The sequence below is a fragment of the Phocoena phocoena genome, chromosome 2, assembly GCF_963924675.1.
Source record: "Phocoena phocoena chromosome 2, mPhoPho1.1, whole genome shotgun sequence".
Taxonomy (NCBI): Eukaryota; Metazoa; Chordata; class Mammalia; order Artiodactyla; family Phocoenidae; genus Phocoena; species Phocoena phocoena.
In genome coordinates, this window is record NC_089220.1 from 84,514,715 (window position 1) to 84,529,802 (window position 15,088).

Here is a 15,088-nt window from a genome sequence, read left to right on the forward strand (position 1 = left end):
ATAAGGTTTATATATGATGAATGTATGCATTTTTATTAGTTGATATTGCTAAAGGAATTTGTCTTTAAAAGAGTCTAGACATTTTCCTTATTAAGAAAATGTGCGTTTTGGGGACTTCCCTGGTGGCGTAGTGGTTGAGAATCCGCCTGCCAATGCAGGAGACATGGTCGAGCCCTGGTTCGGGAAGATCCCACATGCCGCGAAGCAGCTAAGCCTGTGCACCACAACTACTGAGCCTGCGCTCTAGAGCCCGCGAGCCACAACTACTGAAACCCACGCGCCTAGAGGCAGTGCTCCACAACAAGAGAGGCCACTGCAATGAGAAGCCTGCGCACCACAACGAAGAGTAGCCCCCGCTCGCTGCAACTAGAGAAAGCCTGTGCACAGCAATGAATACCCAACGCAGCCGTAAATGAATGAATAAATGAATAAATTTAAAATATTGAACGCTTCACGAATTTGTGTGTCATCCTTGTACAGGAACCATGCAAATCTTCTCTGTATCATTCCCAGTTTTAGCATATGTGCTGCTGAAGCAAGCACAAGAAAAGGTGCATTTTAAAAATTGAAGTATAGTTAATTTACAATGTTGTGTTTCAAGTGTACAGCAGTGATTCCGTTTTTTACATATATGTGTGTATATATATACATACACACATACATATGTGTTCTTTTTCAGATTCTTTTCCATTATAGGTTATTCCAGGGTATTGAGTATAGTTCCCTGTGCTATATGGTAGGTCCTTGTTTGCCTGTTTTATACATAGTAGTGTGTATATGTTAATCCCAGACTCCTGATTTAGCTGCCATCCCCTTTGGTAACCATAAGTTTGTTTTTTATGTCTGTGAGTCTGTTTCTGTTTTGTAAATAAGTTCATTTGTATCATTTTTTTTTTACGTTTCACATATAAATGATATGGTATTTGTCTTTCTGTCTCTGGCTTACTTCACTTAATATGAGAATTTCTACATCCATCCATGTTGCAGCAAATGACATTAAGGAAAAGGTGCTTTTTATCTTTCTCTTTCTTTTTTTGGGCCAAGCCGCATGGCATGCGGGATCTTAGCTCCCTGTTCAGGGATCGAACCCGTGCCTCCTGCACTGGAAGCATGGAGTCTTAACCACTGGACCTCCAGGGAAGTCCCAAAAAGGTGTTTTTTTTTTTTTTCCGGTATGTGGGCCTCTCACCGTTGTGGCCTCTTCCGTTGCAGAGCACAGGCTCCGGATGCGCAGGCTCAGTGGCCATGGCTCATGGGCCTAGCCGCTCCGCGGCATGTGGGATCTTCCCGGATCAGGGCACGAACCCATGTTCCCTGCATCGGCATGCGGACTCTCAACCTCTGGGCCACCAGGGAAGCCCAAAAGGTGCATTTTTAAAAGACTTCTTTGGTACTTATTTGGTTTATATAGAATTCTTTCAGCATATTTACTTGTGGAAAGAACTAGCTTGTATCTTCTTTCCCCCTCAACATTACTGCCAATTATCTGGCCATTAGAATTGAGCTACAGAACAGTCTAGTGGCTGGTGCAAGCTTTGAACTAGCCTGAGTAAGCTTATATAATGAAACAGCTCTGTTCTCCGTAGGGTTCTAAAGGCCTGTATGTGGATATTCTCAGTTTTTTCTCTCACTTCCTCTGCTGCTTTTATAACAAATGCAAATTCTGTAGTTCTTTACCTTCTGAATTAATTTACATTTTCCTTTTGTAGGTTTTGAATCAGAACTGTCTCGTCTTCAACCAGAAGAGGTTATTCAAGGTCAGTTTGGAGTTGAGAGGTATTTTTGAATCTCTGTGACATACTAAAAATGGAGGGCTAGGAAGACTAGCCAGTCACCATTGGCCATTTTTGTAAGCTTAAGTAATTCATTTAAGCTTTTGATATGCACCTGTGATTTATTTCTTTATTATCATACATACATAAAATTTATCATTTTAACTATATTTAAATGTATAATTCAGTGGCATTAAGTATATTCACATAGTTCTGTAACCATTACCACTGTCTATTTCCAGAACTTATTCATCATCCCAAACAAACTCGATACCCATTAAGCAGTAACTCTCCACTTCCCTGCCACCAGCCCCCCACCCCCCCTGTTCCTAGTTACCTGTATTCCACTTTCTTTCTCTGTGAATTTGCCTAGTCTAGTTAGCTCATGTAAGAGGACTTAGACAATATTTGTCCTTTTTTTGTCTGATTTACTTTTGCAGATATTTGCAGTTTAACAAGTGTGATGTTTAACAGCAGTGAACTGCTAATGTTTTTACATGCTTGCATTTGGCGATCATGCTACAGTACGTATTGTTTTACCTGTGTTTATAGTTTACAAAATTTTTTTTTTTTTTTTTCAAAATTTTTATTGTTCACTCTTGGTCTTAGGTAGTTGAAGATAATTCCGAGTAAGATGACACATATGGTTTTGAGTATTAAGTATTTAAGCATCAACTTTGGAGTACAATACTGGTTTTATTTATTTATTTTATAAAATTATTTATTTATTTGTTTATTTATTTATGGCTGTGTTGGGTCTTTGTTGCTGCACACTGGCTTTCTCTAGCTGTGGCGAGCAGGGACTACTCTTTGTTGTGGTGCACGGGCTTCTCACTGCAGTGGCTTCTCTTGTTGTGGAGCATGGGCTCTAAGCATGCGGGCTTCAGTAGCTGTGGCACATGGGCTCTAGAGCACAGGCTCAGTAGTTGTGGTGCACGGGCTTAGTTGCTCTGCAGCACATGGGATCTTCCCGGACGAGGGCTCGAACCTGTGTCCCCTGTTTTGGCAGGTGGATTCTTAACCACTGCACCACCAGGGAAGTCCTACAATACTGCTTTTAAGCACAGATTTTTTTTTTTAATTTTTAAATATTTATTTATTTTTGACTGTGTTGGGTCTTTGTTGCTGCATGTGGGCTTTCTCTAGTTGTGGTGAGCAGGGGCTGCTCTTTGTTGCAGTGCGTGGGCTTCTCATTGTGGTGGCTTCTTTTGTTGTGGAGCACAGGCTCTAGGGGCATGGGCTTCAGTAGTTATGGCATGTAGGCTCAGTAGTTGTGGCTCGCGGGCTTAGTTGCCCCACGCCATGTGGGATCTTCCTGGACCAGGGCTTCAACCCATATCCTCTGCATTGGCAGGCAGATTCTTAACCACTGTGCCACCAGGGAAGTCCCAACACAAATGTTTTATATAGAATCATTTCATGGACTATATTATTCCATTTGCATAAGAGGAAATTAACGTGTGTGTCTCATTTTATATAATGCAAGTTTTTATATAATTCTAGCTTTTTGTATCATACTTACATAAGTTTCTTGGCTACTGCTTCTGCTTTTCTTTCTTTCTTTTTATTTGTTAGTTCTTATTTTTTATATATTTATTTTTTTGGCCGCACCCTTACGCATGTGGGATCTTAGTTCCCCGACCAGGGATTGAACCCTTGTCCCCTGCATTGAAAGGTGGAGTCTTAACCACAGGACCGCTGGGGAAGTCCCTGCTTCTGCTTTTCTTTCTTTCTTTTCTTTCCTTTTTCTTTTTTTTTTTTTTTTAATTTTATTTTTTATGTTTGGCTGTGTTGGGTCTTCGTTGCTGCGCACGGGCTTTCTGTAGTTGTAGTGAGTGGGGGCTACTCTTCTTTGCAGTGCATGGGCTTCTCATTGTGGTGGCTTCTCTTGTTGTGGAGCACGGGCTCTAGGTGCACAGGTTTAGTAGTTGTGGCTTGTGGGCGCTAGAGCTCAGGCTCAGTAGTTGTGGCGCACGGGCTTAGTTGCTCTGCGGCATGTCGGGTCTTCCCGGACCAGGGCTTGAACCCATGGCCCTTGCATTGGCAGGTAGATTCTTAACCACTGCGCGACCAGGGAAGCTCCCCTGCTTCTCCTTTTCCAGTGATAATACTGAATTTGGTGGTGTGGTTGGACATTTTCTTTTAAACAATATGTAATCCAAAAAATTTTTTTTCTGTGTGTTTTAAAATACTATTTTTAAAAAGTAAGCTCATATAGAAGTACCTATCTTAATCTTCCTGTTTTCAATTTATTTTGTATTTCCAGGTATTTCTATGTTGTCTCCTGGAGTGGGGTTGTCCTGCTTTTATCAGGCCACCTTCCCTATTCTTGAAATGTGGATATCTCTTCTCTAAACTTTACCTCCATGATTTGGACTGGAAAAGGCTGCTCTTCTTTTTGTTCCACCTCTCAGATTCAAAGAAGAGAAGCCCCTGGGATGCAGTCATCCTGCTAACTTCTCTAGGAAGAAAGAAGCAACTGACATGCATCTTCTGCTGCAATTTGCTTAATCACAAATAATTTTACAAGCTGAAGGCTGATATCATTTGAAACAGGTGCTTAGATGGTGATATTTGTGAATTCTTTACCTTTTGTTCCAGACAAGAAGACGAAATAGCAAGCATGCGTGACATCAGGGTGTTTTTTTTTAACGTCTTCCAGTTTTAGCCACTGTTGTGATAAGCACAGTTGAGACTTGCAGCAGTAAATTCCAAGTATGTGTTCTAATTTGAAGTGAAAGAGATGCTTAAAAAATTACATATATTTCTAATACCTGGCTCATCTTTTGGCATAGATTTACTGGATAAGAACAAAGGTCCAATTTTGCAGTAAAACCTTTGATGTGATAAAGAAGCATAAAGACAAGATATCACAAGGTTAGTTGCATATGTGAGTACATTATCACAACTCTATAAATACACATTTTTACATGTGTAAGTCCACATTTTTGGATGATAAGAGGGATGTTTCTCCTGGAGAAGGAAGCTGTGGTGGACTTCTTTCTCAAAAGTCTTTGGATATATGGTAGTTTTAAATGTTTTTTCATTCTTCTAAGGAATAACCACATTGTGCAGATGCTAACCCTATGAATGCATGCTTGGGTTTAGTGAAAAGTTGGTAAAAGGGAACTAAACAGTTTTGAGTCCAGGGATGGAACCCTCTTCACCACCCTAGGATGAGAAGCTACTGTATTAAAAGTAGTTCATTCTTTTTCGTGCAGTCTTATTTATATAGCACTTGAGACTTGGTTTTACATGCTGCTAAGGCTGGAAGAAAAGTGGCAAAAGTGGTTTTTCTGTTCAGAAGATCTTGGGATGGACCCTACAGTATGACCTGCCTTCACCTTTGGACATACAGGAGTGGAGAAAAAAACGAGGAAAGTTTCCATATTACTCCTTTCTCCTAAGAAAAAGAAGTGAAAATGCTTCATGCAGCTCCATCTGACTTTATGGCGTTTCACATTCTATAGCTTTGTTTTTTGTAAAAGGATAAGTAACTTTTTCCCTTTGATCCAAGATGGGTTCTTGGGTATTTGATTTATTTTTCTAGGCAATAGGTGTATGTTTGGCTGAAAAGGCTGGGACTGAGGTAACTTTCCCCAGTTGGAACTGAACTTTCTCATGAGAGAATGGGCCTCAGAAGAAATGTTCCCAGACTGTGGTTGGGTCAGTTTAGATTTAGAAGAAATCCAGGGTCTGAAAAAACTCAAACAAGAAAAATAGTTCTAGTAAGAAATAATGAATTTCCTTTCTTTCTGTTAAAACTTATAACTATCTGATGAACAGACTACAGGGTAAAGCCGTCCTTGCTTCCAAATCAACAGAGGACCATTGTATGAATTGCCAGGTGTTTACATAAGAATGAAACCTTTATAAGTTTTTGTAAGTAGAGAAAGAATTTACAGCTGGTTAGATGAAATTGAGAACAAATCATCTTAGATCATCTCTGTGATACAGGGAATGTTTGCCCAGGGCCATGCATGTTGTGCTGCTGAAATCTTGGGGCAGATTTACCAGAATTTGAGAGTGATAAAAATAGCCAAAAATTGGAAATATTGAGCACTCTTAATGATTAAATTGGTCAACCAATTTGAATTGGCATATGGAAGCGTTTTAGTAAAATAATTACATAATATAGATAAAATATAATTTCCTTTAATTGGGGGCAATTACTGAGTGGTAAAGCATAGTAGAAGTAACTTGGATAAAGGTAACTTAAATTTTTCTCTGACTTCTCAGCCACTTCCTGATGTTTTCTATCAGTATTTTGGAATTGATAAAGACAGAATGGAACCTATATACATGAGTCCCGTTGGTATGCTGGGAATATCATATGGAGAATTTGTATCTTCAGTTGTCTGTTACCCATCCTCCCCATGTTTTTTTGGGCAACTTTTTGGGTAGGATTGTTTGGCAGGGGATAGAGACCCTCTACTGTCAGCACCAGTGAGACCATCTCTGGCCCACTTGTTTGAATAATTGTGTGTGTATCAGACTCATCTTCTCCAGTTGCTTTACATATTTTCATTTCAAAGCTAAGAGAACCACTGTTTAATGCTTTCAGGTTGTTTCTGCATCTGCATCTTCCATGATTTTCACCAGATGGCATTTAACAAAATGGGTATATTCCAGTTGTATTTGCCCAGTGTTTACTTAATACATCTACATTGTTTTTCCTGGTCTATTTTGGTCCACTTCATGATGGCAAAAGCTATAATTTTAGGCAGGACTATGCCTCAATCTGTAGCTGTGCCTACTTCCTTTCCTTTGCTCATCCATGTTAGCTGGCAGTTTTTCTTTTAAAAAGTTGAACAAAAATGGGATATGTGCAATAGAAATATATATATGTATATTTTAATACTTGTGGACAGATGTTACAAGTTGTTTAAGAACAACAAAATCACCAATGTCTTCCATTTTGAGATGTGTATAGTTTTGTAAGCATTAGTGCTTGGTAGCATATTGTAGTGCCATGTTAGGGGTTAGTGCATGAGCCTAGTAATAATTTAAACTTCAGGATGAATTATTGATAATAACTAATAGTGTAAAAAGAGTGGAAAATCTAGACCTTTTCTTTTCTCATAAATATCTGAATCCGTGATATTCTCCCTGGGGAAAAGAGATTAAGGCCAAAACGACTCATTTATGAATAGAAATATGGGGTCACAAGGTGAGATACTGTCTTTGAGGATTTTTAAGCTTTCCATGAGGTAGGAAACCAAGTTGCCTTTGTGTGTTATGAAACCTTATATCAAAATGAGGCCCCATTTCATGATTCTGCTTTGCTCTCTTTGAGGTGAGACTGTTCTTACACTGTTTTCACATTGTATGTCTTGTAGGTTTATTGTTTCCCACTCTTTTTGCATCAGATTATTTTACATTTTGCATGTCTTACTGAGATGCTATGTTAATTGCTCAAGTGAGTGCTTTTCTAATCTGAAGACCATTTATGTTTCCTATCTGCAGTATGCTACATGTTAACAGAAGAACACTGGTCAGTAGTTGAGTGTCCTAGATTAATTTCTCTTGGGCTTTTCCTGTTTCCAAATTTGCTGAATTGTGTATTGATGAGATTCCAGACCTTTTCATGAGAATTGGCAAGGTAGCTAAATGGAGGCTACCTAGGTTGCCATGTATTAATATTAACTAACTCCCTGCTTGGTTATAGTAAATTGCCTCAGACAGCTTTCACTCTTTTCTCTTTTCCTTGTAGAAAGAAAAGTTGTTTTGTTCTGAAAGCATAGCTTTCTGTAGAAAAGAAATTCCTACCTCTAAAAGCTTTCTTGAGAACTTGGAAATGGCAGTTTTCTGGGGTGATTTTTAAATCTCAGTATTAGGAGAGTCCAGGATTTATTGCCACAGATTCTATAGTTAGTATGATAGGAAATGCAAAACTTTTTTAATGTGGTGTGTCTTGTGTGCAGAAGCAGGCTTAAAGAAATTGACTCTTGGGCAGCAAATCTCGAGGGACCCAGGTTTAGATTCTTATAGTGTACTTAAAGTAGTTGTACTCCTGGTTCAATTAGTTGAGTGCCTGGGAGAATCCACTTCTGAAAAGCGTTTAAACATTTAAAAAAATACCTCTGAAAAGGTAATGAATGCAAAATAGCACAGTATATAGGAAAGAATATTTCCTATTGCAAAAAAAAAAGCCATAAAATAATTTTCAAGAGGTAGAATTTCAGTAGCAATAACAGTTTTGCATGTATACTAAGTTGCATTAGCAGGGTTGTACAGTAGAATACTACTTGAGTTTGAGGCTCTGTGATAACAGAATTCCATGAAAGGAAAAAGATGCTGTAGGTAAAGAGTATGTAAAAGGTACTTAAAAAAAATAAAACTATGAATGTATATGAATATATCATTATGTGAGAAATAGCAACGTTTGTGCAAGTTAAAGGTTAAAGACCCTACTTGTTTGCTAGAGCAGAGGGTTAGAGCCATTTAAGCTTTTCTGATGCTTAACCTGGAAACGTACTCCTACTGAGTAACCCCACTGAAGCTCATCGTGTGGGGATTTTGCTTATGATGTTTCTTTTAACAACAGGCATTTATAAAATGGCATACTTTTTGCTTTGTCACCTCATCTTTCTCCAATAAGTTTCCTGGGTACATTTTTTAAAGAGAGAGAAAAGTTTGCTGTGTGTATATATTTAGAGTTTAAAAAAACAGACTAAGAACTTGGATAGCTGGCTTTTCCTCATGCCTGTTAGTGTAGGGACGTTAGGATTTAAAGGTATAAAGCAAAAGGACTGAAGGGAATGGCCAGAGACAGTACACTGTCTAATGTAGATGTGCCAAGGCCTGTGGCCTGTGACTGCTTATTTTAACAAGAACCCAGCAAACTAGTTTCTTGATCTGAATCATACAGATCTCACATCAGGATGTAATAACGGAATGAGGGTGACTTCTTACTCCCTTTTACCTCATGTTCATCTTGGCCATTTAGCACCTTGAAGATCCCTGAAAAAATTGTGTCTGTGTTCCCTTGTTTTCCCAGGGGAAAAAACTGAAAGATGAGTGGATCTAAGAAAATAGTGCCTCTTGAATATTAGATTCTTAAATGGCAACTCCAAAGGATAGAGAGAAGGCTATATTAAATTGATTATAGCTCCTCTTTAAATGTCCTATGTCTTCAGTTTTGTGTTAGAGACATTGGAATAACCAAGCAATATTCAAACATCTGCACGATCATGAGGACACCACTGCATATTACAGTGATGTCAGTAACAGTTTAGTTACTTAGAACAATTAAAGATTACCCTTAATAGCAACATTCATAGTTTTAAATGCTCAAATGTGCTACAAGTTTTTGTAGTCTCAAAGTATGGTTGATACTTTTCAATGTTGTTTTGGTCTCATGTTTACTCTTTGTGTACCTGTGATATGCAAAATATGAAGAGACCCTTGGCCTCCAGGAGTTTACATTCTCATGGTGCTGCTGGTGCAAGCAAATTGCTTCTAGTTTATTCAGGACATTGCTTGGCTGTTAATTATACCATGTTTGGAAGGATTCCTTGGCCAATAGTTTTCAAAAGCAGAGGGCTATGCTAAACTTCAGGGCATTGATTTTTGAGTTTACATTGTATTAGCTCTGCTGTTCATGAACTCCTTTTCCCCAGGGAGCTGTGCAGGTAATGCTTATTAATGTGAATCAAACTATTCTGCCTAAGAGCATCTTCATCATCTCTATACCACCTATGCTCTTCTATGCCATCACTGTCAGTAAATGGCCAAGAAAACTCACTGCTCCAGAGGACATCTCTCAGTACTCTATTTTCCCAAATTTTGTACATCATTCTCTACCCAAAAGGACCAGAAGTTGCAATTAATCCTTTTATAACTGAATAGTGGTCCTAATTTTAACCTTTTTGTGTGACTTTTGTACCTCTGTTCTGAAGCAGCATTGTGATAGATGTGGAGCACCTGCCTACATTTCTAAGCAATCACTTTATTAACCCACATTTTCAGTTGAAACTTTGCATGTAATTTCCTCTACTTCCTCTGAGTCAAGGGGTTTACTCTGCATGTTTATTAAAAGTGGGTCTGGATGGAAGTGCAAGCAATAGTGGCAGGCCCATAACTCTTATTTTAGAGTATAATATTCTAATGCATGGTTGAAAATGTCCAATGTTATGTGGCTACTAGTAATTAGATATATGCATTTATTAATAATGAAGCAATAGAGACTTAAACCACTAGCTTGAATTTATTGTTTGGATTATTTTCATTTTCTAAGATTATCTTACTTCCATTGAAAATGGAAGCTAGAAGATAAACAGGGGCAACCATAAGACATTCAAACTGTCAGGAATAGAGCATAACAGTGCTCACCCTCTAACCTCTTGCCTGGTTCCATTAGTCCCCAAGCATGTTTAAAAACAAAAGGCACAAACTAAGCATGTTCAAATAAATAAAGAAGCTGCTATGGCTATAATAGAAAGGTGCAGAGTTTCAGAAAGAGTATGGAATACCAGTGTGGAAGATGTAGAGTAACTAGGGATGGGGTTTGTCTGATACAATTTATGTGGCTTAAGTTTGGATCTCTTAAGACTAGAATCTTGGAAGTGAATAGAGGCAACATGGACATATTTCAGATGTTCCAGGATTTTCAGGTAACTAGGTGACTCTTTGGATGGTACTGGTATTACCCAACCATAAAAGATCCTTCCAGCAAAGGAGCCCATTCCATTTTATGGAAATAGTCCTTAAAATATAGATACATCTGTGGTTTGGTTTTTCTGTTGTTACTGTATTTAAGTTTTTAAAGAAATTTTTTTATAGCCAGAGTTTTATCCTTGATGTTTTGGTTAGACTTCATAATTTGTTGCCTAAAGCTTTTGATGCCAGGTAGACAGGAGCAAGTTTTCCTGTTTTGTAAAAAAAAAAAAACCTTGCTGTTAATTTTACTTGATGAAGAAAATAGATCAGTTCATTGTAATAGCTTAAAATTTTTTGAGATGATTCCTGACTTTGAAATAACTCACGTAAGTACATGTGATCATGACAAGCATTGTACAAATGTGATTCATTATTGAAAGAGACCTAAGTAGAAGAGAATTCAAGATTAGACTGGATGATTTTCACTAGGCCCCTTCCAGGTTTCACGTTCTATGATTGAAAAATAATTTTTCCAAAATTATTTCAACCTCATTTTAATCTTCACTGTGGGATTTCACTTTGAATACCTTTAGGAATGTTTAAGTGGAATGGTAACTTTCCAGTAGTTCCTAATGAATAACTTATAGTCCTTTTACCCAGTTCAGGAAGTGAAATGTCATATCCCATATGTAAAGTTTCAGTTTGGTACTTATCAATAAAATGTCTGCCAAACAATGAAACCAGTAAAGATTTAAGGACAGAGTTTCTCTAATCTCTGTTCCTATTATTTCCACTAGGCCATATTAAAATGTTAATGTTAGAAGCCCAGACATCACAGATTTCTCCAGGAACCCATACTCGTAAACTTTTTTTTTTTTTTTCCTGGTACGCGGACCTCTCACTGTTGTGGCCTCTCCCGCTGCGGAGCACAGGCTCTGGACGCGCAGGCTCAGCAGCCATGGCTCACGGGCCCAGCCGCTCCGCAGCATGTGGGAATCTTCCCGGACCGGGGCACGAACCCATGTCCACTGCATCGGCAGGCGGACTCTCAACCACTGCGCCACCAGGGAAGCCCCATACTCGTAAACTTTTAAAGTCAAGAGTAGATATCTTAAGGTTAGAATTTTCAAAAGATTTTGTCTCCCCTGATGATGGTATGCCATGCCATAGATTAAAGTATAATTTTCTCCCAGGGATAAATATTCTGGCAATACATTATCATCAGTCTGTAAACAACAGTAATAGTCTTGGCGCTTACCTTAAAACCACCTGTCGCTGGTAATTTAAAAGATTCATGTTACAATAACCTTTGCATAGAGTTTTACTTCAGTAGCTTTTGTTTTTACTTGTTCAGATCTGCTTCATTGCCTCATTGGTATATAAGATAATGTTAAAAGAATTCATTGAATGTTTGAAGTTTTACAAAAGGCAGCTTGCTTTCTAATCTATGCATCTTTGGGATATTAGAAGAAATATTCTTTGCTGTAAAAAGGAACTGCTGTAAAAGTTGGAAACTCTGCGCCTGTGTACATATATATTTTGGCAATAAAGCAGCATGGGCTGAGAATGCTCAGAAATTTCACTGTGTTGTTATTTGGAATGGGTAATTCTAATAATGCAGTAAATTATGGAGATGGAAGAAGGAGCCTATCCACAGACCTGTGCTTAGGTAGGCGCCAGATGTCAAATAAAGAAGACAAAGGACCTGGGTTTCTTGATGCCAGGTTGTGGCAGTTTCTGTTGTAGTTCAAGGGAAAAACAGGCAACCATATGAATAAAGAGGCACCTTATTTAAACTATGCCCTTATGCCATCCCCTGTTTTACCTTTAGGGCCAACCTTATGCTAGGTCTAGGAGCAAATGTTTAGTTTCTGGTAAGGAAATAATGATACAATTACTGCCGGTAATTAAGAAGCTTTTATATTTAATTTTAAAAAGTTAACTAAAGACGTTTCAACGCTAATTAAGAAGAGATCCTCCTAGATTCAGGGGAAAGGAAAGGAGTTTTTTCAGTTTTAAGAAAGCTGTTACAAACTTCCTTGGGATTGGCTATTGTCAAATGAACAAAAGTTATGTGGTTTTTGTGATGTGACAACTAATGTAATAGTTCCTTCCTTTGATTTATGAGACTATTCATTTAACACACACTGATGTACTCCACTCCCAGGTACTGTGCTAGATGCTGGAGTTATAAAAATTGAGATGGTTTCTGCCATTAATTAAGGAGCTCAAAAGTGTACAACTTGGGGACTTTATATATGCAATTTTTTTGTTCTCATAAATACATGGAATTTTGAAAACACTTTTATTCAATATACATACAGTGCTAAATGATAACTAGCCTTAGAATCTGTTAATATCAGCCAGTCATTATTGATGTTATAGACTTCCAGAGGAGCTTTTATACCACTAAGGCCTTGTTTAAAAAAGTCAGCCATTAGTGAGAGTATTAGTACAATTGGTACAACATTTATGGAAGGCATAATATCAAAATTGTAAATGCACATGCCCTTTGATTCTGTTCCACGTTAGGAATCACTCCTACAGAAATACCAGGACAGATACGCAAAGACATGACAAGGATCCAATAAAACAATGGTTAAAGTCTGATGTATTGATTATTGAATCATATGCAGGTGTTAAGTATTTTGTGAGGCCTGGTATAGAAAGCTGTCTGTGACATGTATTATTTGAGAAGCAGGTTGCAGAATAATGTGAAAAATATAATTGCCTTTTATGTCTATGTGTCCACACGCATGAAGGTTATAATAGCTTAGCATTTATTAAGCACTTAATATTAAGCATTACTCTTATTTACATTAGATGTATTCATTAACTCATTTAATCCTCACTAGAGCCCTAGTTAGTTTTTAATCCCTATCTTACAAGAAGAGTTTAATTCTTCAAGTTCATGGCTAATAAGTAACCAAGCCACAATCTGAATCTAAATCATTTGGCTCCCAGCATGCTACATTGTGCCTCTCAGAAATGTAAGGGGAAGTATACTTTTACCCTTTCCTTTGTCACACATCTATATCTGAATTTTTTTCTAGCGTAAACATGTAATTTGTATTTGAGAGAAAAAAAAATATTTAAAACTAGCCAGCTTAATTTGATGTCAAGTTCAAGCATTTAATTTTCTATTGAAAGTCTACCAAAACAGCAAATCCAGAGGTTAAGGAAAATAGCTACGTAAGAACAGCTTTTTAAAGAAAGGAAATACGTTGAGGCAGACATACCCATACACAATAAGAATCCCAGGATGATTCAATGTAGTATTAGTATTAGGTCTCATTCTTTAGGAGTAGAAAGAGCTTTTCTGGTACTGGTTGTTGCCAGAGGCTTCGCCCTTACTTAACCAAATTTTGCAACTCAAAAGCATAAAGCGAGCCAGAATTTTCTCTTTCAAATAGTTTTAAAGGAAAATATCCTATATGCAGTCTAAAATGGAAAGAATCTGCTATTAAATCTGCTAGCCACTGGGACTCCCCTGGTGGTCCAGTGGTTAAGACTGCGCTTCCAATACAGGGGGTGTGGGTTCGATCCCCGGTCAGGGAACTAAGATCCCACATGCTGCGCAGCGCAGCAAAAAAAACATCTGCTAGCCACACCAGAACCACATTAACTTCTCTGTGCACCACCACTAGGCTATCGTCCCTTGATTGTTCTAGTGCCAGCCCCTCCTTAGTGGTCTGCTTGCCGCCCTCCCACCCATTCTCCATAGGACAACCCTAATGAGGTTCTGAAAACGAAAATTTGATCCTGTCTTAGGCCTCCTTTAAAATTCTTCAAGGTTGTTGGGATAAAAACAAACATCCTTCAGAAGGCCGATAAGACCTTGCATCCGCAGGTTTCTGGACACCGTTGTAACTCCTACAGGTCTTTTTAAGGGCCTTTGTATAGACTGTTCTCTTCGTCAGCTTATTAAATGCCTACTCATCTTTCAGACCACTGCTGAAACATTACTCCCACAGAGAGGCCTTACCTGACCCCCAAACCAGGTCAGTTACTTGCTATATGTGCTTATATCTCTATGTCCCTTTTCTTCAGAACCCTTACTACAGTTGTAATTTTAAATGTCTTCATGTGGTTATTTGAGTGTCCCATCTCTTGACTAGATTATAAACAGAATACAGAGTAGCTGTTTTTGCTTATCTTTCATCCCCAGCAGCTAGCATAATACTTTATAAATATTTATTAAATGAATAATATGATGAGCTACTGAGCCACAGTGCTACATAAAGCAAAATAAAAGAAAGCATTTTGGTAAATGTTTGATGTTTTTATCATTCCTTTCATTATCATCCTGTTAAGCTCAGTTTACAACAGAAAAGGGAAAGATATATATTATGCAGTTAACTTACTGAACATAACCTACAGAAAATGTATGTACCCGTATTTCACATAAGAAAAAAATGATTTCTCAGTATTTATGACAGTTGCTCCATGTAGAAATAATAGTCAACATAAGTACAACGCTATTTTCAGGCCAAACATGCATCTTTAGATCAGAGCACTCATGGGACATTGCCTCTTAATCCCTAAATTTGCAGTCAAAATGTTTTCCGAAATAAATATTATGAAATTGATAAGAAGCTAAAATAAATTGTTAAGACAGATAACTATGAAACCTGGACAGAAGTCTCCTTAGTTTCTCATCTTCCAGAAACAGCTTCACAAATCACCTGGAAAATCAGTCTAGAGGTAAACAATAA

General features: G+C 37.9%; 1 non-coding gene across 1 annotated transcript; it reads right to left on the bottom strand.

Moving 5' to 3' along the window:
- Positions 1-435: 435 nt before the first annotated feature.
- On the bottom strand, positions 436-543 carry LOC136119480 (U6 spliceosomal RNA). The gene has a single exon (XR_010655482.1). It is a non-coding gene; the product is annotated as a U6 spliceosomal RNA (small nuclear RNA).
- Between the last annotated feature and the right edge of the window lie 14,545 nt (positions 544-15,088).